Raw genomic sequence first — 24999 nt, forward strand, 5'->3', positions numbered from 1 at the left:
CATTTTTTTGTATTACATGTAACAGCTTAGAATATTCCATTCTATTAGGATCGTTAATTAATTGTACAACCCTTTGCTTAAAATAAAAAGTAGCACAGCATAAGGAAAAGATAGTCATGTGGTTTCCCATTTCCTTCACTAGGTTGCATGATGTACTATCTATTTAGAAAAGAGTACAGTGGTGCTCAAATACAATAAAATAATATGTTTTTGTTTTTGTTTTTGAGACGGAGTTTCGCTCTTGTTGCCCAGGCTGGAGTGTGATGGCGCGATCTTGGCTCACCACAACCTCCGCCTCCTGGGTTCAAGCAATTCTCCTAACTCAGCCTCCCAAGCAGCTGGGATTACAGGTGCCCGCCACCATGCCCGGCTAATTTTGTATTTTTAATAGAGATGGGGTTTCTCCATGTTGGTCAGGCTGGTCTCCAACTCCTGACCTCAGGCGATCCGCCCACCTTGGCCTCCCAAAGTGCTGGGATTACATGCGTGAGTCACTGCACCTGGCCAAAGTAACATGTTTAAATGAAATAAATATTTTTACATCACACTTGTATGAAAAAGCCTTAAGGAATCAAAACATGAATATTACTTAAAACAGTAACAAGAACACCACACAAAATAAGTCTCAAAATAGAATTACAGAAGTTGAAAATATACTGAGAAACTCCAAAGAGGCAGGCATTCTTCAAGATTTAGCAATTTGACTACAGTTTTCACCAATCTTAAATTGTCTTAATATTTTCAGCTAACACCATTTTGATGGCTTTAATCACCACTTTCATGACATCTAACACTGTAGGGTTTATAACAATATCCTTAAACAGGGAGAAAATAAAATACAGATACAAAAGCTAAGGAATGTAATACTCGATCCTACTACAACAGAAGCTCAGCCCCAGTCTTCTGAACCACAATGCTGTCCAGCAACTAACTCCAACAAGAAATCAGCCAATACCTCACTACCCTTGGGTTAAGCGATCTTAACACAGGTGCAACATAACTGCTTTCTTAACAAATAGCTGGCTTCTTCACTAAGTGCTTTTGGCAGAGTAAATCTGTTTGGTAAAGGGGAAACTGTAGATCACGATCAGACATGATCTACACACATGAAATCTTTAATGATAGTAACAGACTTCCCCCATAATCTTGATTGTATTCTTTTCACTACCACTTATATTTAATCTTCAACTTGAAGAAAAAATTAAAGTCAGGGAAGAAGAAAGATAAAAGGAGGTAGAGGAGAAAGATGTGCAAAGATTCATACCCAAAGTGAAGTGGTCAGAAGTTTGAACCATTATTTATCATTCCACCCTGATGTCAAAGCACTGCGTAGTAAGTGGTCAGCTACTGGAGTCTGGTCTTAATGCCAGGCACACCCTATGCTACATCCAGAACAGGCTGCTGGCACAAGATGGCAGATGCAGGACAGCAGAACCGCCTCAAGCACCGGCAAGCCCCCAATGCCTGTCTCCATAACTACAACCCGCTTCTGTAATTTCCAGAAATGCTGTAATATTAGGTTAAATTTGTAGAAATTCATATACTCCCGACATTCAATTCTACTACGGAATTTCCGTATTCCTTATTTAGGAATCTAAAAACATTTTGACAATAACTGAAAGCTTTTCATTTTTAAGCATATTAACAGTACAATTAGAAATTTTAAGATAAGTTAATATTAAATATTCTGACAAATGCTACTATAATACCAAAGACAAGGGAAATCGTTTCATATTTAAATCATGAACTGATTTTATAAGCAGGAATGATCTGCTAGTAAAGACAATCTTCATTTAGACGGGGACTTCAATGGGCAGAGATCAGTCAGCACCAACAGGAACTACCAGAACTAACACTCTCCAAGTTAAGCCTTGGAAGGTTTTGGGTCATATTTCATATGCACACACTAAATGAATAATAGAAAATACCGTGCATTATATTCTCGTCGATGACAACAGGTCTTCAGTCTCAGCAGCTGGAACACTGTAAGCAACGCATGCTGATCCTACATGTGCAGGTGAAAGAGTTCCCTGAAAGCTCTCCGCGCTCCGTGCAAACAATTGAGCAGACAGAAGAATTCCACAAATAGCAGAGCAGAAGTCAGATGACTGAATATATTATCAGTCTTCTTTTTGGGACTACAATACCTCAACACCTAGTCATCCATGCTACATGATTACAAAATATCCGCAAAACATGCATCACACAATCTGCGCACAACAGTTAAACAATACTAGAATTAAATGTTTTAAGGACATAAGAAGCCAAATACCTGTATCAGCATTCTATCCTTTCTAAGCCTATATCCTCTACAGTGCTCTGTCAATCTATGTTCTACCTATCCCCCACAATCAAGTTTTCTGGAGCTTTATTTTCTGAGCTTTTTATTGTGAGAACAATAGGCAACCAGAATATGCTCTTGCAAAATACACTCCCTACTCTTTTCCTTTTCACTAGCAGAGAATTACTGATCTATGTTACTTCAATAAAGCACTGGGTAAGAGAGCTAACAAGAACAGGTTTCTACCTCTCAATGCTACAGTAAGAAACATATAAGAGTACTGTAGGGGCATCTTTGCCCTGCACTTCGTTTTCAGTAAGCACTCAATAAATGTTAACTATTTTACTTCACCCATATAATTCTTATTTCCTGAAAATTAAAAGAAAAAATCTATAATTTCAAGAATTGTTAAAAACTGAGCTGATGACTAAAAAAGCTAGACACTATTCGTGGGTCTTAAAATAAATAACCTCTGTGCAGGTATAAGCCCTCCTTAAGGCAACAGTCTGGAAGATGCCTCTGATACAATTTGCAGGACTGGAACTATTCAAATCTATTCATCCTTCTTACGGACTTAACAAGTAGACTGAGCCTTATAATGTCCCACAAACATTTGCTTTATCAGATTCCTAAAAGAAAGACGTTTTCAGATTCAACCATTCCCTCTGATGTTTATGATTTATTTCCCCCACTTAGTGGCCAAGTTAATTTTTCCTCCCAAAGTTTTGCTCACAGGCACAGGACTTAAACTCACTTTAAGCTTCAGCCTCCTTCTGGAAAATGGAGGTAACCTCTATTTTATAGGTTGTGGCAAGAATCAAAGGATGAAGCACATATCAAAAAAGCCTGTATCAGGTTGCTGGCACTCAATGATAGCTGCTATTATCATTTATGTTATCATTGTTACTCTACTAATACAGGCCTTTTAGTCAAGAGCAAGAATGGGCCAGATGCAATAGCTCATGCCTGTAATCTTAGCACTCTGTGAGGCTGAGGAAGGCAGATCACTTGAGGTCAGGAGTTCAGGACCAGCCTGGCCAACATGGTGAAACCTCATCTCTACCAAAAAATACAAAAATTATCTGGGAGTGGTGACATGCGACAGCAGTCCCAACTACTCAGGAGGCTTAGGTGAGAGAATCGCTTGAACCCGGGAGGCAGAGGTTGCAATGAGCTGAGATCACGCCACTGCACTCCAACCTGGGTAACAGAGTGAGACCCTGTCTCAAAAAAGGGAAAAAAAAAAAAAAAAAAAAAAAAGAGCAAGAACAAGCTACATCTAGAAAAACTGACAACCATAGCAGAATACTTGCACAAGGCTGCACTCAGGAGCATTCCATCCTTTAGAAATCTAGGTAGTTAAGGCCCAAAATAAGTAGCCCTAAAGCAGCAACAATCCACAGGCAACGCCTATCACCTTCGCCCAACTAAAGAGTGCCATCCTTACCATACACCACACAGGACTCAAGGACAGAGAGCACACAACACGATTCCAGAGGAAATAAAAATAATTATAAATATTCATACCTTCATTAAATGAAATCTATTTGATCGTAAGCTAATCAGTTAAGGGGACATTTAACTATATTTTTATTATAAACATTTCAACCCCATTTTCAGGGAAAAGACAACCCAAACCCAAATCAAAGCACAATGTGCTGACATTATATAATTAAAATTACATACACACAAAAAGAAGAGATCTTTAGTACTAAAGCAAATTGAAATTAAGGCATATATGTCCCCTCCCACCTCCCCAACCAAAAAAAGTGGTCACCCACTCTATGTTCCCCCTTTAATCACTGGCTCTGTAATGGATGGTTTATACTATCGAAGTACACTGAAAAGGCCAGGACAGAGTACTCATCAAATGACTAAATGAAAAAATGAATGAGGCAATAGTAAAGTCAGACAAGAAGGCAAACACAAGGTCCAAAAAGCCCAAAATGATGGCCAGGTACAGTGGCTAATGCTTTTAATCCCAGCACTTTGGGAGGCCAAGGGGAGAGGATCGCCTCAGCCCAGGAGTTTAAGACCAGCCTGGGGCAACATGGCAAGACTCATCTCTACAAAAAATATCAAAAATTAGCTAGGCGTGGAGACACACAGCTGTAAGTCCCAACTACTTGGGAGGCTGGGTCAGGAGGATCGCTTGAGCCTAGGAGGTCAAGGCTACAGTGAGCTGTGATCATGCCACTGCACTCCAGCCTGGATGACAGAGTGACACCATATCTCAAAATAATAATATAATAATAACAACAACAGCAAGACCAAAGTAAGATTTAAGTTGGCCAGGGGAACTCAAACAATTCGAAATTGGCTGCCTACAAAGCATAAATTCTGCCAGAATTAACAGGCTAATTTCAATTCTCCAAGTATCTGTCAGCTGATGCCTAGTCAAAGTAAAGATTTTTTTTTTCCTTTAGAACATTTAACCAGTTGCGAATAACTTCTACCTACATGATTCTGTGTCCAAAGCCTCAAAAACAGCTATGTAAAACACCACCATAGGTTCTCTTGTCATTTAATTCTTCTCTAGAAATTTCCAACCAGAGAACCAACTGAAAATTATCCTAGAATCAACATTTCCACAATTGCATTATGTCATCACAGCCATGGGGACCCAGAAATGTGGTCATTGATCAATATTTCATAGAGTAAACACATAAAATCTTTGCCCTAAAAGCTAACAGTATTAGGATCTACCTGCAGACCACCTAGTCTTTTAATTTCAGTTGCCTTCATAGTTTACCTTTAAGATCTCCACTCCTTTTCATAATCAGTTTTACCACAGCTAAGAGAACTACACCAGCTTCTAAAATATCCACAAAAGTCACATTCTCACCTCTATCTAGAAATTAGCATCTAGAATCCATAAAGATGTGTTTTCTTTATGATGTCTGAATTGAAGGTCTGCAACATTAAAATTGTATTTCATAGCTTTTCCAGACATTACTTGTAATAGACTTTAGAGAGTAATATGACATATTTTTACAGCTTGCAATTCATAAAACCCTACTAGAAGCCTTTAAAAACAAAAAAGGAAAAACACAAACACCTAGAACACAAACACTTAGAACCTTTTTTGTTTGTTTAGAAAAGTAAGGCATAGAGAGGTAAAATTACCCTTAAATATGAAAGGGTACAAAAACTGAAGGTTTTGTTCCGTTTTCCCTTAAATGGCTTTCATTTTTGGTGTGAACTATAGTCTTATTCTTTCACTACGGAAAAAGATCCTGATTTGTTGCTGATTTTACGATTTGCTGCAATAAAAGACCAATACCTTAAAGTAGTGACTTATTTTCTCCCTCCTATTCTCTTAATCTAAAATCAATAAAGCATGTAATAACATATATTACTAAACAAAACTACATACACAAAATACTAAAGTTAGTAATTTCTTAAATAGCAGTTTTTTCATAACAATAAATAAGCATTAACTTTGCTTTTAAATATAACTTCGATCATGACACAATAATGGCCAAAATATCAAATGAGGGCATGCTGTGCATTTCAGAAAAATTGTTTAAAGAGACCATCCCCTTTTGTATTTTCCTTTACTATCCAATACCCTAAAGAGTGCTTAAAGAATTGCTTTTAAACTCAATACAACACAAACAATTTTTCCTAAGAAATCCAAGCTGTCAACTTATGGGTCACATTTCAACCTTATGTAATTTGAAACAGCTACGGTACTGAATCCTTAAATACAGGGCATATAATGGAAGGACTGCTCACAGATCCTTGATGTTACTGAAGCTTGGAAAGCTTTAATAAGATACAACTATAAATAAAGACAACTAAGAAGCATTACCCCTTTATCCACAGCCCAAATCCCTCTCCAAGCCTTACATTTTATATTTCCAATAAAATGCTCTTCTAACACTAAGCCAGTCATTTAAATTATATGTTACCAATGAAGGGTTAAAATCCAAAACATATTAACCACTCAAAACATAATAAATCCGTAATTGGTGAGCTCTTTTTCTACCCTTCTGCTTCAGTATACTGACATCTAAAAGTCAAAGAACTCCTCTGTTTAAGACTGAAATTCCCAGGAGGAAGGAAGCTCAGATCCAGTCTGAGAGCACACAATGGAATCACAGCTGACGATGCACATCTTTTTCTAGATGTCTCCATATGCTTGAGAGGTTTTTTTCCCCCCAAGCCAGGCATTAGGAGACTTGGTTCTCCCTGCCACCAAGAATCTGAGCACATTTTCAAGGATTGTTGCAGAGAATTAAGTAAAATAATGTGTTGCTCTTAAGCATACAAAAGAGAGAAGGGCATATGTCAGAGTGCCCATAAGTAACTAAATTAACAAATGGTGGAGGGTTTTGAATGTTGTCAAATTTTGAATGTTGTTTCTAATACTCCTTACCTCTGTCAGTCTAAGTAAGTGTTTGGTTTACCTTCTCTGTTTTTACTATTTTATTACAAACAACATCTCAAGAGCTACAGCAAAATGCAATTAACTCTTGTCTACATGCACCCAAAATGATCCTAAATTGGGAATTCTCATGGTAAATTTGAAAACAATATATTACAACAGAACACATTTATAAGGTCTGGCAAATACTGTTCCTTGAACTGCAGTCCCCTTCAATTCTTTCTTAGCAACCCAAGATTAATAAAAGCTTGACTATAGAAAAGATACATATTTTCCACATAAGATACCTAAAAGAAAACACTCCCAAAATTAAATTCATGGGATACTTATGACAAAAATCAATGAATTCATTCTTAATCTAACACTTTTCATTCTTTGAACTCCCAAAGATTCTACAAATTCCAGGTGAGAAAGGGAGCATTACTTCTGTCAGTGTGCCTAACCTCACCAACAAAGAACAGGAACACACACACACACACATACACACACACGCGCGCACACACACGCTTTGTAGCAGCTGCTTTCTTTTTAAAAGACTGCTATTCCTGCAGAGCAACCTGTGATCTTTACAGAGAATCAAAGACCTCTGTTCCTAAAAGTCAGTTGAGAAAGCCACTTGACTGAACGCGCAATAAACAGTTAAAACCAAAGATGTCTCCAAAGCTTGTATAAACCAGAAAAGTACCCACACACTATACAATTCAGCAGTGTTTAAGAAAATTAAAATTATTTTTAAGAATCTTTTGTGTGGGAGTAATCTGGGAAACTACATTTTACTCAGACTTTTTCCTGTAGACAAATATTCTTTGATTAGCTTTGCTCCTTAAATACCCACACTTAATGTTTCAATCAGTGATGCTTTAGTTTCCAATTTCATTTTGTTTACCCAAGAAAGAGCAAAAAGAAAAAAAAATGCATACCATAAACCACAACTTTTTTTTTTTTTTTAAATGACATCCCCAAATGCCGAAGTTTCAAGTGCACTTTGGGAACTGGCGCTCTAATTAAACAAGGAACCAGTGAAGCCATTACGAACAATGATGCTTTCTACTACCAATAATCAGTTGACGTGATACTACTCTGATGCCTTCATTCTCAAGGTTCTTTCAAATTTCATTGTCCCCATTCTGGCGTAGCTGAGTGAAACCGAGATAGAGGTAAACGGGTAACTTCTGTCTTCTGTGACCCTTAGCATGTAAACCGGACGCTGAGGTCCAGGACATGATCACTACAGCATATGCCATTTTAGAAACCGGCCTCGGGGAGTTACTGCCACATCCTAAAGTGGCTTTAGACTTCGTCGTGTCTAAGACAACGTCTATTTCGGCACGAAAGACATACAGGACCTCGAGTGCGTCGGCAGCCTCTCCGGGTCGGAGCCCCTCTAAGTGACACAACCCCAGAAATCAAGGAGCGGGTGACTCGGGGATGGACAAGAGTAGCTCGCTCTCGGCGTCTCCATGACTCCCCCGCCCCGCATGCAACTCTGCTCTAACTGGTGCGGAGAAACCCCGCCCCCTTCCTTCCTCCAGTCCGCACGATTGGCTCACCGACACCCGGCAGGTCAGCTTCCTGCCTTCGATTGGCTCACTGCCCCATCAGTCAGACGCAGCGAGATTCGGGTCGGTGGGAGGGGAAGGCGTCGGAGGAGGTGGAGAGGGAGTGGGATTAGAGGACGAGGTGGCGGAGGAAGGTGTTCAGGCCCCGTGTCTGGTTTGGGAAAGTTTCCCTTACCAGTGACGGACCCAGAACGCGGGAGGCCCAGTCCAGCTCCGGGCCAGCGGAAGGAGGCTCCGGTCCCAGATTCCCGCCCCTCGGTCCCGCAGGCCCCGGAAACCACTAGAGGGAGGGGGAGAGGGAGGGGCCATCTAACCCGGGACCGACCCACCCCCAGTCTCGGAAGAGGCGCCTCTGGGACTCCCCCGAGGGGAGGAGGCGGGGAGCGCAGCCGGCAGCGACGACCCCGGCCCCCTCCCCCAGCATCCCCCAGGGGCCCGAGACAGCCGGGTCCCCGTGCCCGGGGCGTGACCGTCGCGAGGCGGCCGCAAGGGCCCCTCCCGCTTCCCGCCTGGGGCCCCGAGGGCCTGTCCCTTCAGGGGCGGGGAGAAGGGGGCGAGAAAAGGGGGCGCTGGCGAGCCAACCCGGAACCTCCCGGTCCGCCTCCCGCCCCCGGCCCCAGCCCCGGCCCCAGCGCGCCTTCTGCACACACGCCCGCACCCAGAAAGTTCAGTCAGGGGCGAGCCCGGCTCGGCGCCGCCGGGGCCCGGCCCCCGGCTCCCCGCCCCCACCACGGCCCGGCCTGCTCGGCCCCTGCGCGCCGCCCGCCCCGCCCGCCGCAGCTCCTTCCCGTCCGCCCGCGGCGCTCGGCGCCCCTCGCCCCCCGCCCCCGGCGCTGACACGGGCCCGGGCCGCCCGCCGGGCCGCGGGTCCCCTTCCCCGCCCGGTGCTGCAGCTCGCCGGCCGCCCCGACACCCCGCTTCACCTTCACACACCCCCAGCACTTCCCGAGTCCTGCCTCCCCTCGCCCGGCTCCCACTCTCCGCTGCAGCCGCTCCGCGCTTCCATTAAAGAATGCACCTTCCCGGGATTCACCTTCTCGGCTCTGCCGCGCTGCCCCCGAGGGGTTAGAGCCTCGGTTTCCGCCGACCCCGCACCGGGCTGGGCAATGGGCACTCGCTCCTCGGGGCGGGGGCCGCGCCCGCACTCCCGGCCTCCCCGCCGCGCCTCGGCGCTCACCTCTCGCCCGCGCCGCAGGCTGCAGCCTCCGCCCGCCTCGCGCTCCGGGACTCGTCTCCTGAGCTCTCGCAAGGCGCTGGAGCGCCTCCTTTCTCTCCCGGGGACTCCGCGTCTCCCCGTCGCTTCCCGCCCTCCCCACCCCCCAAGCCCCAACTCCCCAGCGTCGCTGCGCCTCCGGGATGCAACTCCCGTTTTCCGCGCACTCCGGCGGCGGTCCCCGCACACAAAAACAGCCTCTCGGAGGCGCACGGCTCTGTCGGAGCTCGGCGCAAGAAGGGCAGTCGCGGCCGGGGGGTGGGGACGCGGCGCCCCCCGCCTGCCGCCCGCCCCCCGCCCGCCCTCGCGGCCCCGGGAGAAGGCGCGGTTACCGGCTCGGGTCGGTCACGCCGTCAGGTGCCGGCTGCCGTCGGCGCTGACCTTCGCCGCCGAAGCTGTAGCCGAGGCTGCGGCCGCCATGTTCCCGTGTTAATAACTGCTGCCTGGTTGTTTATTTCAATGGAGATCCTCCCCCAACTCCCTCCTCCTCCTCCTCCTCCTCCTCCTCCTCCGCGTCTCCGCACTTGCGGAGAGACAGACCGCGCGAGCTCACGAGCAGGGGAGGGGGCTCGGGAGCCAGGCCGTCTCTGCCTGTGCCTCCCCGGCAGTGGCCGCCGCCAAGTCCTGTCACCGGGAAAAGGACGGAGCGGAAACTTGCCTCTCGCGCCCCCGAGGAAGGGGCAAAGGTGGACGCAGGGTTGTCCGGGGAGCAGCCCCTGGCCGCGGGGTCCGCAGCATCTCCGTCGGCAGAGTCCTCTGAGAAGGCGGCCCGGGGAGAGGTGAAGAAGAGTAAGGGGATAGGGGACAAAATGGGTGACTGTGGTAGAGGGAGGGTGACCTAGGGGTGACTGTAACTGAAGAGAGAGTCAACAGAGGACTGCATGGGAGGGCAAAGGGCAATGCCAAAAAGAAAACTAGCGACTGGGACGGGCCTAGGCCGCTGAGTTAGAGGCAGTGGGGCCTGGGGGCTGCAGACGGCAGGGACGGTGCCCCAAGACGAAGATCGGGGAGAGCCGAGTTCCAGGGTCGCCAGCAGAGGACCCTCGCGCCCGTCCGGCCGGGCCCCTCGGCCAACACCCTGCACCCCCTCGGGCGCACCTCACCCTACCCAACTCCCGGTCCTGCCGCTGCTCCCCGGAGGCGCCTCCCCGGAGGCGCCCCGCATCCGTCAAGTCCCCTACGGCTCCAACAGGGAGAGGCTTCTCCCATTGCAGTCGTATCTCCAGAGGGGATGGAGAGGCTGTGGGAGCTGGAAGGGGCACCACCCGGCAATTGCGGGATAAAGCAAATGCTGCACACAGGGTGTAAAACTTAACCTGGTTGAGACTTCTGGGCACATCATGAAATCATAAGTTTTTATTGGAAAGTCCATTCTCTAGACATCCGTGAACAAAGTACTGAGGGGACGTAGGAGATTGGCACTGAAAATGCGAGAACCCCCATTTAAGTGTTACTTAGACCGATCTGTTTTACGCTTTGGAAAAGCAAGTTTTTTTCCAACTTATACGGTAATTAGTTGAAAAAAAATCAACTTTTGTTTAATGGCAGTTATCAAACTATGAGAGGAACATATTCCCTGATTTTAATCTTATAATGAGAAAGGTCACTTGCGGTAGACAATAAAAGTGTTTATTGAACACTTATTGTGAATCTGACTGCTAGGTGATGTACATATGCTATAGACCTTAATCCTCAAACCTTCCGAAGTCATTGCCGCTTTTCACTTCACACAAAAAGTTGAAGCTCAAAGTAATTTGCCAAGGGTCACAGCCAGTAGTTGGAAAGGATGTGAGCCCAGTTCTGGTGAGCTCCAAAGCCCATGCTTTTAAACGTGTCTTCATCCTAAAATTTGTGGATGTACCACCAATTTTATTTGGGAAAAGAATTAAGAAAATGTGTGGGGGGGGTGTGTGTGTGTTTGTGGATAGAAAATGCTTGGAAGCCTATAACAACAAATGTTAGCGCTGGGGAGTGTAAGAAGTGGGTGATGAGGCATTTCCACTTTTTATTTTGCACACCTATCTAATGTTTGAAATGTTTACATTGACTATGTATTAATGTATATTTTTAAAGATTTTTTTTTTTTTTTTTTTTAGCTAGGTGGAATAATAGAATTATGTTCCCAAAGCGTTGAGAGGAAATGGAGAGTTTGTTTATGGCCTATCTTCTGCTAATACCAGTCTGTATCTTGTCTACAATGGGGTAGTGGTCACTTGAGGTTTGTCACAATTTTGAACTCTCGATTTGCTTTCCTGTCCTCACCCCCAACTGTGAGCTATCAGGAGTTGTGATAATAAATAAATAAATAAATAAATGATTCTCCTTGTTGCTATCCCTACCATTTTGGCGGAAGTCCAGAGTCTTATCAGTCCTCTGCAATCGTAGATTTCACACTTTTTAAAACTACCCATGATACCTCTGCAAACAAATGACTCCCCCCATTGCATTCCCATATTACCCAATAAAACGTCTTACGACGGCTGAAGACTTTTTCTTACAAAAAATAAACAAAAACGTCTGACAGCATAGTAGATGAGTTCCATGCCCAAGTGCTACTCAATTGCCTGAGCTTGAATTGAATTGTGTGACTTAAACGCTCTCTGGTACAATCTCTGGGCGCCCTCTGAACTTCAGGCTCTTGCTGTAACAGTAGTCTGTCTTGCACTAGAGTTGTTTATATATATGTCTTTCTCTTTCACTAGATAGTAAGTTCCACAGAGCCCAAGACCTGGTCTTGTTCTTGTTTGTACATGTTATAGCACCTAACAAGGACTGTATGATGTTTGAATTGAATTTGTTTCATTGAAACAAATTCATTGAATTTGTGAAATATAAATAATAGTATCTATTCCAATCCTCATGTCCTCTTCCCCACCTCATCCTCCAATCCCTTGCTCATAAAACATGCTTATAAAAAACATCTTCCATACTTAGAAAGAACTTTGATTCCCATGAGACCTCAGAACAATTGTTTATTAAAACTAGCCATAATTTTTAGTGAATCATCACTGTGATAATGTAAAATGAAAAGGTAGAAGAGGCGGTAAATAAGTTGGCTTAATGACACAAATTAAGAAAGGAAGAAGAAGGAAAGAAAAAAGAAGGCAAAGATATAGCAACTAGGTATATTACCAAGAGAGAACAACAAGGAAAAAATATGTGGGTCCAGATCATAAAGGGGAAGGAAATTATTGAAATTTAGTGGAAGTAGAAATAACATACCATGAATGGATGAGGCAAGGAAACACCAAAAATGTCAGCAGAATCATAAATGCAACATAGAAAAGTAAAGAAAATGACAAATTATATATTTAACAATATAACCTAGGAATAATCAGAACAATATGACTGCTACAAGACAAGAATTTCTATTTTTGTCTGCCTTCCACAGTTTTCAAAATACTCACTTTTTTCATAAGTAAACTGCATAAAAGTGGGAGATTCTATACTATTTTTGAGTTAATACTACTAACATACATCATGAGATTAGAGGTAACAGTATGGTAAAAAAGAGCTATAGAATATAAACAAATAAATATGATGTGAAGTGGTCTGTGTAACTTACTGTGTGACCTCAAACAAGTCACTAAATATCGCGATTTCCTCATCTGTGTAATTGTTGCAAGGCTCAAAATGGTGTAAATAAATGTACTTTGTTAACTATTAAGCTCTTTATACAGATGTAAGGGAATATTATTATGTCAGCTAATATGTAGCACAGTTATCTCTATTTTGGTGCATTCCTAAATTGCCAAAGCAAAAATCTATAGTTCATTCTATTAAAATGTAATCATAGGGTGGGGGCGTCAGTTAAAACATTTGTTTGTCAATTTGGTTATTGAACAACTATGTGATAAAATGTTTCATTCTTATTGTTTGCTCTCTTCTAAATCCCTTAAATAGTATAGCTACAATAAATAGATATCTAATATAAGTCAAGCATATTACATAAATTTTTTCCTTACTGAAGTAGTCATTATATGTATATTATTCTCATTTTATGTACAATAAAGCTGAGCTTCAGAGACGTCAAGTAAATTAATGCAAAGTCATAGAACTGCCTTCGCTGCATACCTAAGATTGTGTTAGGATTCTACTCTTCATCACTTGTATCTCTACTACTCTAAGAAACACATTGGCTGGGCGCAGTGGCTCACGCCTGTAATCCCAGCACTTTGGGAGGCCAAGGCAGGCAGATCACAAGGTCAAGATATTGAGACCATCCTGGCCGACATGGTGAAACCCCGTCTGTACTAAAAATACAAAAAAAAAAAAAAAAAAAAAATTAGCTGGGTGTGGTGGCGCGCTCCTATAGTCCCAGCTGCTTGGGAGGCTGAGGCAGGAGAATAGTTTGAACTGGGAGGCAGAGGTTGCAGTGAGCCGAGATCGCACCACTGCACTACAGCCTGGTGACAGAGCAAGACTCTGTCTCCTAGAACATAGTGCATACTCAATAAATGATCATGAAAAGAATGAATAAATGAATGAATGGGCTCCCTTCAAGTCATACTGTACACTGTCACAAGATTGATCCCCTCAGTCTTATTTTGTTACTTTCCCACTTGAAAACACTTAATGATCCTTCATTACCTACGGAATACAATTCAAATCCTTCACCTTATATTAAGAACCTCTTTGATATACCCCTAACTACTTTTTCTATTCATACCTCCCTTATTTCTCAAACAAAAACAAATATTAATACACCCACATTCATTCCAGGGTATTCTGAATGAGATTGACGTGAGTTTCAATCTTGGCTCTTACTAACTGGGTGAACTTGGGCAAGTTATTTAGCATCTCTGCAAATTTTATCAGTGCAATAAGACAAGAAAATGAATTGGAAGGAGGTGAAACCAAACTTACTCACTAATGATGATATAGTGTACATATAAAATTCAAAAGAATCCATGAACTACTAAAATGAATGTAGGATCACAAGGTACAAGGTCAATTGTATCTCTTCTGTATGTTAGCATGAAACAACTGGAAAATGAAAATCTTAAAACACCATTTACAAAAGCATTTTAAAAATCAAAATTTAGGAATAAATTTAATGAAAAATGTTGCATGATGTCTACATTGAGAAAAAAATATTGCTAATAGAAATTCACAATAGCCTAAAAATAGAAATAGACTGGGCACAGTGGCACATGCTTGTAGTTCCAGCTACTTGGGAAGCTGAGGCAGGAAGATCACTTGAGCCTAGGAGTTGCAGACCAGCATGGGCAACATAGCAATACCGTGTCTCTTAAAAAGTTAATTTTTGTGTGTGTGTGTGACATGATCTTACTCTGTCACTCAGGCCAGAGAGTTCAGTGGCACAATTACAGCTCACTGCAGCCCTGACCTCACTAATAGTCAGGAATACAGGTGTGTGCCACCACACCCAGCTTTTTTTTTTTTTTTAATATTTTTTTTTTTTTGTAGAGATGCGGTTTCACCATCTTACCCAGGCTGGTCTTGAACTCCTGGGGCTGAAATGATCTGCCCACCTAAGCCTTCCAGAGTGTTAGGATTACAGGCATAAGCCATCATGCCAGACCAAAACATTAAATTTTTAAAACGAGAGATGGGACCAGGTATAGTGGCTCATGCCTGTAATCCCTGCACTTTGGGAGGCTGAGGTGGGAGGATCACTTGAGGCAAAGAGTTTGAGACCATCTTGGGCAACAAAGCAAGACTCCATTTCTGTTTTAAAAAACAGTATTAAGATGTCATCAGTATTAACATGTCAACACTCAGCAAATGGATCCATAGATTCAATGCAATCCCAATCAAAATCCCAGCAAGCTTAAGTAAAAATTGAGGTCTAATTCTAAAAATTATATGCAAATACATATTACCTAGAATAGCCAAGACAAACTTGAGGAAGCATGAGTTGAATGACTTACACTGCCAGCTTCAATATTTACTATAAAGCTACACTAATTAAGACAGTGTGATATTGGTGTAAGAAGAGGCAAACAGATCAATGGAACAGAATAGAGAATTCAGAAATAGGCCCCCAAACTTATAGTCAATGAATTTTGTACAAAGTTGTCAAATAAATTCAATGGAAAAAGGAAAGTCTTGTCAATAAGTAGTGCTGCAACTAGATATCAGTATGGAGAAAATATTGACCTCTTACCATACACAGGAATGAATTCAAGATGGATCATAGACTTAAATGATAAAAACCAAACTATAAAGCTCCTAGAAGAAAACATCAGCCATGCTTGTATTCCAAGCGCTTTGGGAGGCCAAGGCAGGAGAACGGCTTGAGCCCAGGAGTTCAAGACTATCCTGGGCAACATGGTGAAACTCCATCTCTAAAATAAGTAAATAAATAAAAAAGCCAGGTGTGGTGGCACACACCTGTAGTCCCAGCTGCTTGGGAGGCTGAGGCAGAAGGATCACTTGAACCTGCAAGGTCGAGGCTGCAGTGAGCCATGATCATGCCACTGCACTCCAGCCTGAGCAAGAGAGCAAGACCCTGTGTGAAAGAAAGAATGAAAGAGAGAGAGAGAAGAAAGAAAGAGAGAGCAGCCGGGTGTAGTGGCTCATGCCTGTAATCTCAGCACTTTGGGAGACCAAGACGGGCGGATCACCTGAGGTCAGCAGTTTGAGACCAGCCTGACCAACATGATGAAATCCCGTCTCTACTAAAAATACAAAAATTAGCTGGGCATGGTGGAGCATGCCTCTAATCCCAGCTACTGGGGAGGCTGAGGCAGGAAAATCACTTGAACCCAGGAGGCAGAGGTTGCAGTGAGATGAGATTGTGCCAGTGCACTACAGCCTGAGTGACAGAGTGAGATTCTTGTCCAAAAAAAAAAAAAAAAAAAAAAACTGACAATATCAAATACTGGGGAGAATGTGGAGCAATTGGAACTCTTATTCTTTGCTGGCAGGATTGTACAAACACCTTGGAAAACAGAAACTTCCTCATGAAGTTAAGTGTACACAATTCTACCCTACAGTTCTCCTAGGTATTTACCTAGGAGAAATGAAAACAGATGTTCACCAAAAGATTGTATAGAACATTAATAATATAGAATATAATAATAACCCAGCCTCCCAAGCAGCTGGGACTACACGTGTGTGCCACCACACCTGGCTTTTTTATTTATTTATTTATTTTAGAGATGGAGTTTCACCATGTTGCCCAGGCTGGTCTTGAATTCCTAGGCTCAAGCCATTCTCCTGCCTTGGCCTCCCGAAGTGCTTGGAATACAAGCGTGGCTGATGTTTTATTCATGATAGTGAAAACCTGGAAACTAATTTCCATCATCAAGTTATGTGGAGGAACAAAGTGTGGTATATTCATACAATGGAATAGTACTCAACAATAAAAGGAACAAATTACTGAAATATGCAGTAACATGAATGAATTTTAGAAGCATTTTGCTAAGCAAAAGTAGTCGTATGGGTGCATTCTGTACAATTCCATTTATGCTAGAATACTACAGGCGCAGGCAAAATGAATGTATAATGACGAAAGTTGATGCTAGGGTTGTGGGGGGTGCAGATTGACTGGAAAAAGGGAAGACAGAATTTTGGAGGGATGAAGAAATATTCTGGGATGATTAATATTGATCTAGGTGATAGTTACATTTTGACAAACCATTGTCAAAAATGTATTGAGTTGTACCCTTAGAATTTGTGTATTTTGCTAATAATTTATGTAAATTATACCTAAACGAAGTACTATTAGCATTTTAAAAAACCGAGTAAGAGGGAAGTTCCCCAGTATAATGAAGTATATTTACAGAAAGCCTATAACAAACATTGTACTCAATGTTGAAACATTTATAGCTTCCCCCGAGATTGGGAAAGAGAATTGCAAATAGTATGTCCAGTATTACCATTTGTAACCAACACTGTACAGGCAGTTCTAGCCAATGTGATAAAAGGGGAAAAAATGGCATAAAGATTGCTAAGGGAGAAATAGAACTGTCATCATTTGCAGATGGCATGAATGTTTATGTGAAAAATGCAAAGGAATCTACAAACTATTAGAATTAAATTTAATAAGATCTCTAGAATGGGAGGTCAATATAGAAAAATTAATTGTATTCCTACATATTAGAAACAATTAGAAAATAAAAATTTGGCATGTAAATTGAAAACTGTTTGACAATATCCATTAAAACTGAGCATGTCTCCTGGGTGACCTAATAAGTCTGTTCCTTAATATGTATCCTATAGAGTCCTTCAACAGAAGACTGAATGAATTACAGCATTTTTGTTCAATGGAATACTAAACTGAAATGAAAATGAACAAACTATAGCTTCACACAATAACATGTATAAATCATATGGAAATAACCTTGAATAAAAGAAACCAGATACAAAAGAACACTACTATATGATGCTATTTACATAAAGGTCAGACAGGCAAAACTAATCTATGGTGATAGATACCAGGATAGTTGTTACCTTTTGCCAGGTAGGTGGGGCCTAGGAAGGCACATGAGAGAGATTTGGGGATTCTGAGAATATTCTGTTTCTAATCCGAGTGGAGGTTACATGGGCATGTTCATTTTATGAAACATTTGTGCACAGTTTATTCATGGCATACAAATGACTTGTGTGCCTATGTATATTACACTTCAATTTTTTAAATGTTATTGTTGTTTGCATTTACTGAATCTCCCTCCCTAACTAGACTGTAAACTCCCTGAAGACAGGGATTATATCTTAGATTTCTTAGCATCCCTCACAGATTTTAGCACAGCTGCTTCATACAATGTTACTTTACAGCCCATGCGTGGTGGCTAGCAGCTGTAATTCCAGCTACTGAGGTGGCTGAGGTGAAAGGATTGCTTGAGCCCAGGAGTTCAAGCAGCAGTGAGCTATGATCACACCACTGTACTCCAGCCTTGGCAATGAAGCAAGACCTTGTCTGTCTCTAAAAAGAATAAAAATAGAAAATAAAAGATTACTTTACAAAAATAAGTTGATATAGTTGCCAATAAAGTCTATTTGTTTAGTTTTAGTGTAAGTACAAATAATAGTAAAACAACATATTTTTATATATATAAAAATATATAAACTAAAGATACGTAAAATCAATTTAAGTATTGACATTTTGTCTAAAGATCTCCTTTCTCTTAGTTTATCTCTAGTAACTCCAAAAGAAAGCTCTATATGTATATTAAAAGTAGAATTTATACTCGGGAGGCTGAGACAGGAGAATTGCTTGAACCAAGGAGGCAGAGGTTGCAGTGAGCCAAGATCACACCACTGCACTCCAGCCTGGGCAACAGAGCAATACTCCGTTTCAAAAAAAAAAAAAAAAAAAAAAAAAAAACTATAATCTAATAAATTAAGCCCAATGTGAGAATCACATCTCATTTGAGTATTGCTAGTGTGTAAAAATTGGAATACAGATAGACATAACACCAGGTATTGGCTTCACCTGACTTAACACCACTTAACATAAAAGTTCATGGTGGGCCAGGTACAGTGGCTCATGCCTATAATCCCAGCACTTTAGGAGGCCAAGGCGGGTAGATCACTGGAGGCCAAGAGTTCAAGACCTACCTGGCCAACATGGCGAAACCCTGTCTCTACTAAAAATATAAAAATTAGCTGGGTGTGGTGGTGCACGCCTGTAATCCCAGCTACTTGGGAGGCTGAGGCATGAGAATCACTTGAACCCAGGAGGCAGAGGTTGTAGTGAGCTGTGATGGTGCCACTGCACTCCAGCCTGGGCGACAGAGTGAGACTCCGTCTCAAAAAAAAAAAAAAAAAAGGAAAAAAAGTATAGAGACATAGGTTCTAGACCAGTATCTGAATGCATAATCAATGAGACTTGGGCATTTTGTGTGTGTGTCTCTCTTTATACAAAACATTTGCCATTTTAGCTATTTTTAAGTTACATTTCAGTGGCATTAAATGCATTCACCTTGTGCAACCCTCAACACTATCCATCTCTAGAATTTTTTCAAGCAAATCTTCTGGACATGTAATTAAATGCATCTAGGACTCAGTTTCCTACCTGAGTCCTACATTTTTAAGATTCCATGCAGCTCTGAAACACTATATCCAGGAACTAAAGAACATTCAAAGAAAAACGGACTCCTTTGGTTAAAATGCAAGTTTTATAAAACCCGAGATCCAGAAACCTACGTTAATGTTCAGTTACAGTTGGGATAGAATAATGCCTTTGCAAAACAGAGTGCATCTAAATAATTGTTCTTTTGCCTCAGGAAAAGAACCATCTTCAGAAGAGTAATATACCCTTCACTTCTTTTGAAATAGGCTTTATAAACATGGACCACTTGACAGAGTCTTACCACTGAACACCCATTCCAGCAATAGTTTCTGAACTCTAAAATACAAAACTTTGTTTTTATTCAAAATATTTACAGGGTCAATCAATGTTATACTTTAATTAGTCCATTATTTATGAATGTCATTTTTTAACATCTTTGATTAAATGCCTCGGCCCCTGGGTTGTTTGTTTTGTTTTGTTTTCAGTTTTCCCCCAAAATAATTATGAAGTCCCAGCCACACAACTACCAGAGATTGCAGTTGGTCTCGTGCCCCACCCCCATGCCGTTTTAGATGATTAATGTCCAAACTCTTAAACTGAGTGGTAGGTATGTGAATATTTATTATTCCTGTATCTGTCACACATGTTATAAATATTTTCTGTGTATATATGATATTTAGTTTAAAAAGTTTAAATTCCTTCTATAATAACTGTTTTACTTAATCACATTCTTTTCTTATAAAACAACAAAAGCTGACATTTAGACCCTGTTTTTCTTTAGACCAAGTTTTAAAATAAATTACTAATATTGGGTACCTTCTCATACACTTTGTCTCTGATTTACACATGGTCAACTAACCACCGTCTAAGACTAACAATGCTCTTCCATGTCTGAACTCCCTTCTCTTTCTGCCTCTGCCTGCCTCTTCCCTTATCCTCTTTCCTCTTCTCTCTCCTTATTGTGGGCTTTGCAGCTGTTTCTCTCCCATTCTAATAGTGGTTTCATTGACAATATCACCATTGCCTCATACGTGAGTTCTACCTCCCTCTGGAGATGATTGTTTTCCTTCCTCTGGAACCCTTGTTGCCATCCCTAAGATAAAATCCCAAGCCCAGGTGACTTTGAGTATTCCCCGACAGAACAACCACATTACCCCAAGGTGCCCCATATTCATTTATACATGTTTAGCAGAGTCCCTATCCAAGTGCAGCATAGTTTTCCACAAAAATGCATATGATGGTTATGTTCTATTACCAGTACAGTACGATTATTGATGTCACAGGTTTTAGGAGGGCAGCTCTGAGAATTTAAGCCCCTCAAAAACCTTGTTTCTATAGAAAAACATACTTTACTTTACCACCAATCAATGAAAAAGTAAACTTTGGAAATAAGTGCATGAAGATTGCTCGTGCTTTCCGTCTAAGACTTCAAAGCCCTTCATAAAACATAGTTTTTAAAAAAGCCTTTTGCCACAACTAATAGCCATTCAAGGACTTGTTATATTCATAACTAAGATGCATTTATTAGCAACCTTTGACATGAAGCCCAGGAGATAATACGCAAAATGATAAAAAAGATAGGATATGTTTCTTTCCATTTATTAATTCAGTGAAAATTTGTTCAGTTTCTACTCTAGTTCAAGTACTGGAGACTAGGCATGGTGGCTCATGCCTGTAATCCTAACACCTTTGGAGGCTGAGGTGGGAGGATTGCTTGAGCCCAGGAGTTTGAGGCTAGCCTGGGCAACATGGCGAGGCCCCCATCTCTACAAAAAACTTTCTTCAAAATTAGCCTGAGTTTTGTTTTGTTTTTTTTAATTAGCTAATGTTCACCTGTGGTCCCAGTAACTTGGAAGGATGAGGTGTGAGGATCGCTTGAACCCAGGAGTTTGAGGCTTCAGTGAGCCATGTTCACACCACTGCACTCCAGCCCGGGTGACAGAGCAAGACTCTGTCTCAAACAAACAAACAAAAAGTACTAGAGATCCAGTACTAAACAAACTCCTCTATCTGAATGAAATTTACAGCAGATGCGGCACATACTAGGCACTCAATAAGTATCTGTGGAGTGAGTGAGTGTGGCTAAGAAAACCGTTAGAATATGATAAATATTTTTGTTTCATAAAATTCAATGAAATCAATGAATGAAGGGGTTGCAGAATTTAAATTAGGCAGGGAAATTTTACAGCAATCAAAGTTAAAATACTTCCTATTCCTACTGAAGTAATTGTGGGTGGGAATATTGGGTGACTATGACCAGAAAGGCAACACCTCTACAACCCATATGGCTCTTACTTTGCTGGGCATGGGTTAGGAGACACGTGCCATCCCACCACCACCTCTACAACTTTTTGCTAATTTTAACTTTGAGACCTAAGTGTATTTTATGTACAAGTAGTTTAGATTTATCATCTTCACGTCAAGAACTCTGTACTCATTTATGGTAGCATTATAACAGAAGACAGAATTTTACCAAATGTAACAAAGGCTTTAGACCATGATAATTAGTTGCATTTGAAATCCCATCTTCATAGATATTCATAATATATTTCTTCTTTATGATATTACTATGATTGCAATCCTCCCAAAAAGCCAAACATTTTTGTATTAGAGTTCTCTAGAGAAATAGAAATTAGATATTTATATCTAATAAAGAGATTAATTTTAAGGATTTGGCTCATGCAATTGTGGGGACTTGAAAGTCCAAACTTTGCAGAGAAGGCCAGTAGGGTGGAAACTGAAGCAAGAGTTGATGTTGCAGTCTTCAGTCTGAAGGAAGTCTGGAAACAGAATTCCTTCCTTCTTGGGGGACCTCAGTTTTTTTCTCTTAATGCCCTCAGCTGGTTTAAATGTTCAATGAGCACTACTGATTTCAGTGTTAATTACATCTAAAAATACCTTCAGAGCAACATCTAGACTAGCGTTTGGCCAAACAACTGGGCACCACAGCCTAGACAAATTGACACATAAAATAAATCACCACAGACTACTATTTCTCAAGTTGGATCCATGCAATCTTCTTAAGCCATACTTAATCTCCAAGTGAAGACAATAAAAAAGTCGTACTTCTGCCTAACATGATACAACTATTTTGTGTGTAACCAAAAATACACTAACCCTTTCCCCAGAGAGGAAAGCAAAGTCCTTGAGTAATGTTCACTCTTCTTGATATATTGTAACTTAAATTTTACTATGATATTGTCTTAGTACATTTAATGCTGCTATATCAGAATACTAGAGACTGGGTAATTTATAATGAACAGAAATGTTTGACTCATGATTCCGGAGGTTGGAAAGTCCAAGACTGAGGGGCCAAATCTGGCAAGGGCTTTCATGCTTTATCATTCCATGGCAGAAGGGAAAAGAGAGAGTGAGAGAGTGAGAACAAAGGGTATCAAACTTGCCCTTTATAATGAACCACTCTTGCGGTAATAGCCTAATCACTTCTCATTAGGCTCATCTCCCAACACTATTGCCTTGGGGATTAAGTTTCTAACACATGCTTTTTGGGGGAGACATTTAAACCACAGCAGATGTTAAGTTGATAATACTTAAATACTTGATGTAAAATCCATACATCTTATGTTATATGTTAAGGGGATATGGGAGGAAAGAAAACAAGATATTTGCCCTATACACACATACATGCATTCAAATGAAATAAGGAAACAATTACAGCCTCATTTCTATAAATGGTCATGTGGTTGTAGCTAGTACTTAAAACTACCTTCTCGGTGCTGGGCATGGTGGCTCACGCTTATAATCCCAGCACTCTGGAAGGCTGAGACAGGAGGATCTCTTGAGGCCAGGAGCTTGAGACCAGCCTGGACAACATAGTGAGACCTCGTCTCTATTTAAAAAAAACAAAACAAAACAAAAGGCCAGGTACAGGGGCTCATGCCTGTAATCCCAGCACTTTGGGAAGCCGAGGTGGGTGGATCACCTGAGGTCAGGAGTTTGAGACCAGCCTGGCCAACACAGTGAAACCCCATCTCTACTAAAAATACAAAAATTAGTCAGGCATGGTGGTGGGTGCCTGTAATCCCAGCTATTCGGGAGGCTAAGGCAGGAGAATTGCTTTAACCCGGGAGGCAGAGGTTGCAGTGAGCCAAGCTTGCACCATTGCACTCCAGCCTGGGCAACAACAGTGAGACTCTGTCTCAAAAAACAAACAAACAAACAAAAAAACTACCTTCTTTCATTATCCATTCTGTATTCCCCTTGCCCTCAACAAGGATGTTACTCAGCTGGTCATGGTTTTTTACCCGGTCAGGTGACTCAAAACTTCATTCATGAAAGATCTAAGTAAGCCATTAGTAGTTGTGCCTGAATTGGGTTGTAGTTTTTCATTGATTTTACTCTAGGGTATAGAGGACTAAGAGACATCCTAATAGATCTCCTGCATTTCAGCCTTTTTCATATCTCCCTTGTGTAGTTGCTGACTAGTTTCCCCTGGCAATCAGAATCAATCATCCCAGCAGTATATTAACTCCCTTCTTTGTCTGCTAATTCAGAGGCACAAGAGAGCCAAAGTGGCCAGGTAGCAATCTTAACTTCCAGTTCATGGAGCCATTGTTGTGTTTGTTAGTGGAAGAATTCCTCCCTTTGGAACTAAGACCTCTAGATTAGCAGCATATAAAATCTCAGGAATAGGAAGCAAAAATTTTGCTAGTGAATCAGTAGCATAGTAGGGATACTCCCTCCCATTTCTACTTCTTAATTCTCAGACCTGTGAATAATGGGTATGGGAGAAAACAGCACCATTTATTGACACTTACTTAGAACACACACAGCCACCTGGAGAACCCTGTCCCAGTCCTGCAAGGTAATGTCACCTAGCTGACACTATAACTGAGTCTTCAAAAGGCCATTCCACTGTACTGTCAAGCCAGAGATGCTTCAGGATGGTGGGGAACATGGAAGACAAGTGAATTTCATGACCCTGGGCCTACTGCACTTCATTTACCATAAAATGAGTTTCGTGATCAGAAGCAATGCTGTGTAGAATGCCATGATGGTGAATACGAAGTCCCGTTCTGTGGATACCAGTCAGCCTCCTTCCAGAGACTCCTGTCATCATTCAGCAAACTCATAAACAAGGTGACTATGATGGCAATATGGACTTCCAATCAGTGGATGCCACTGCTAAGTTCCCAATCTGCCAGCAGCAGAGACCACACCAAGTCCCCCATATGGCACCATTCCCTAATCAGCTAGCTACCTAGTGGTAGGTCAATTACATTGGACTGCTTCTAACATGAAAGAAGCAGCATTTACTCTAGTTATAGATATGCCTTCCCTGCACAAAATGCTTCTGTGAAAACTACTATTATAGAACACTTTGCTCAGAAGCACCATCTCTTTGCAATATTTTTTGAAAGAATATACATAGCACTGAAATAGTAGTTAAAACAGTCTAACTCACTTTCTTTTGTGACCAAAAATCTAGTACTGTATTTGCAATATATTCATTTTAGCAAACTTGCTCTAAAATGCAAAAAAACATATTTATAAATGACAATTGGTTATAAACATAATACCAGCAATGTGATGTATCTGTAGTAATAAAGTGAG

General features: G+C 41.5%; 1 protein-coding gene across 27 annotated transcripts in view; it reads right to left on the reverse strand.

The window, feature by feature from the left end:
• The window catches only part of NCOA2 (nuclear receptor coactivator 2), a 296302-nt gene extending 285823 nt beyond the window's left edge, over window positions 1–10479 (reverse strand). For 4 of the 27 annotated variants that reach the window (XR_008504328.2, XM_063668870.1, XM_063668873.1 and 1 more), the window contains exon 1: window positions 9776–9899. The gene's annotated coding sequence lies outside the window, so the exon portion shown is untranslated. Of the gene's footprint in view, window positions 1–8017; window positions 8149–8221; window positions 8242–8405; window positions 8506–9263; window positions 9691–9775 lie in introns of those variants that run through there. The other 23 variants (XR_008504321.2, XR_010127229.1, XM_054499895.2 and 20 more) reach the window with 17 other exon arrangements.
• Between the last annotated feature and the right edge of the window lie 14520 nt (window positions 10480–24999).

Source organism: Pongo pygmaeus, chromosome 7 (assembly GCF_028885625.2).
Source record: "Pongo pygmaeus isolate AG05252 chromosome 7, NHGRI_mPonPyg2-v2.0_pri, whole genome shotgun sequence".
Lineage (NCBI taxonomy): Eukaryota > Metazoa > Chordata > Mammalia > Primates > Hominidae > Pongo > Pongo pygmaeus.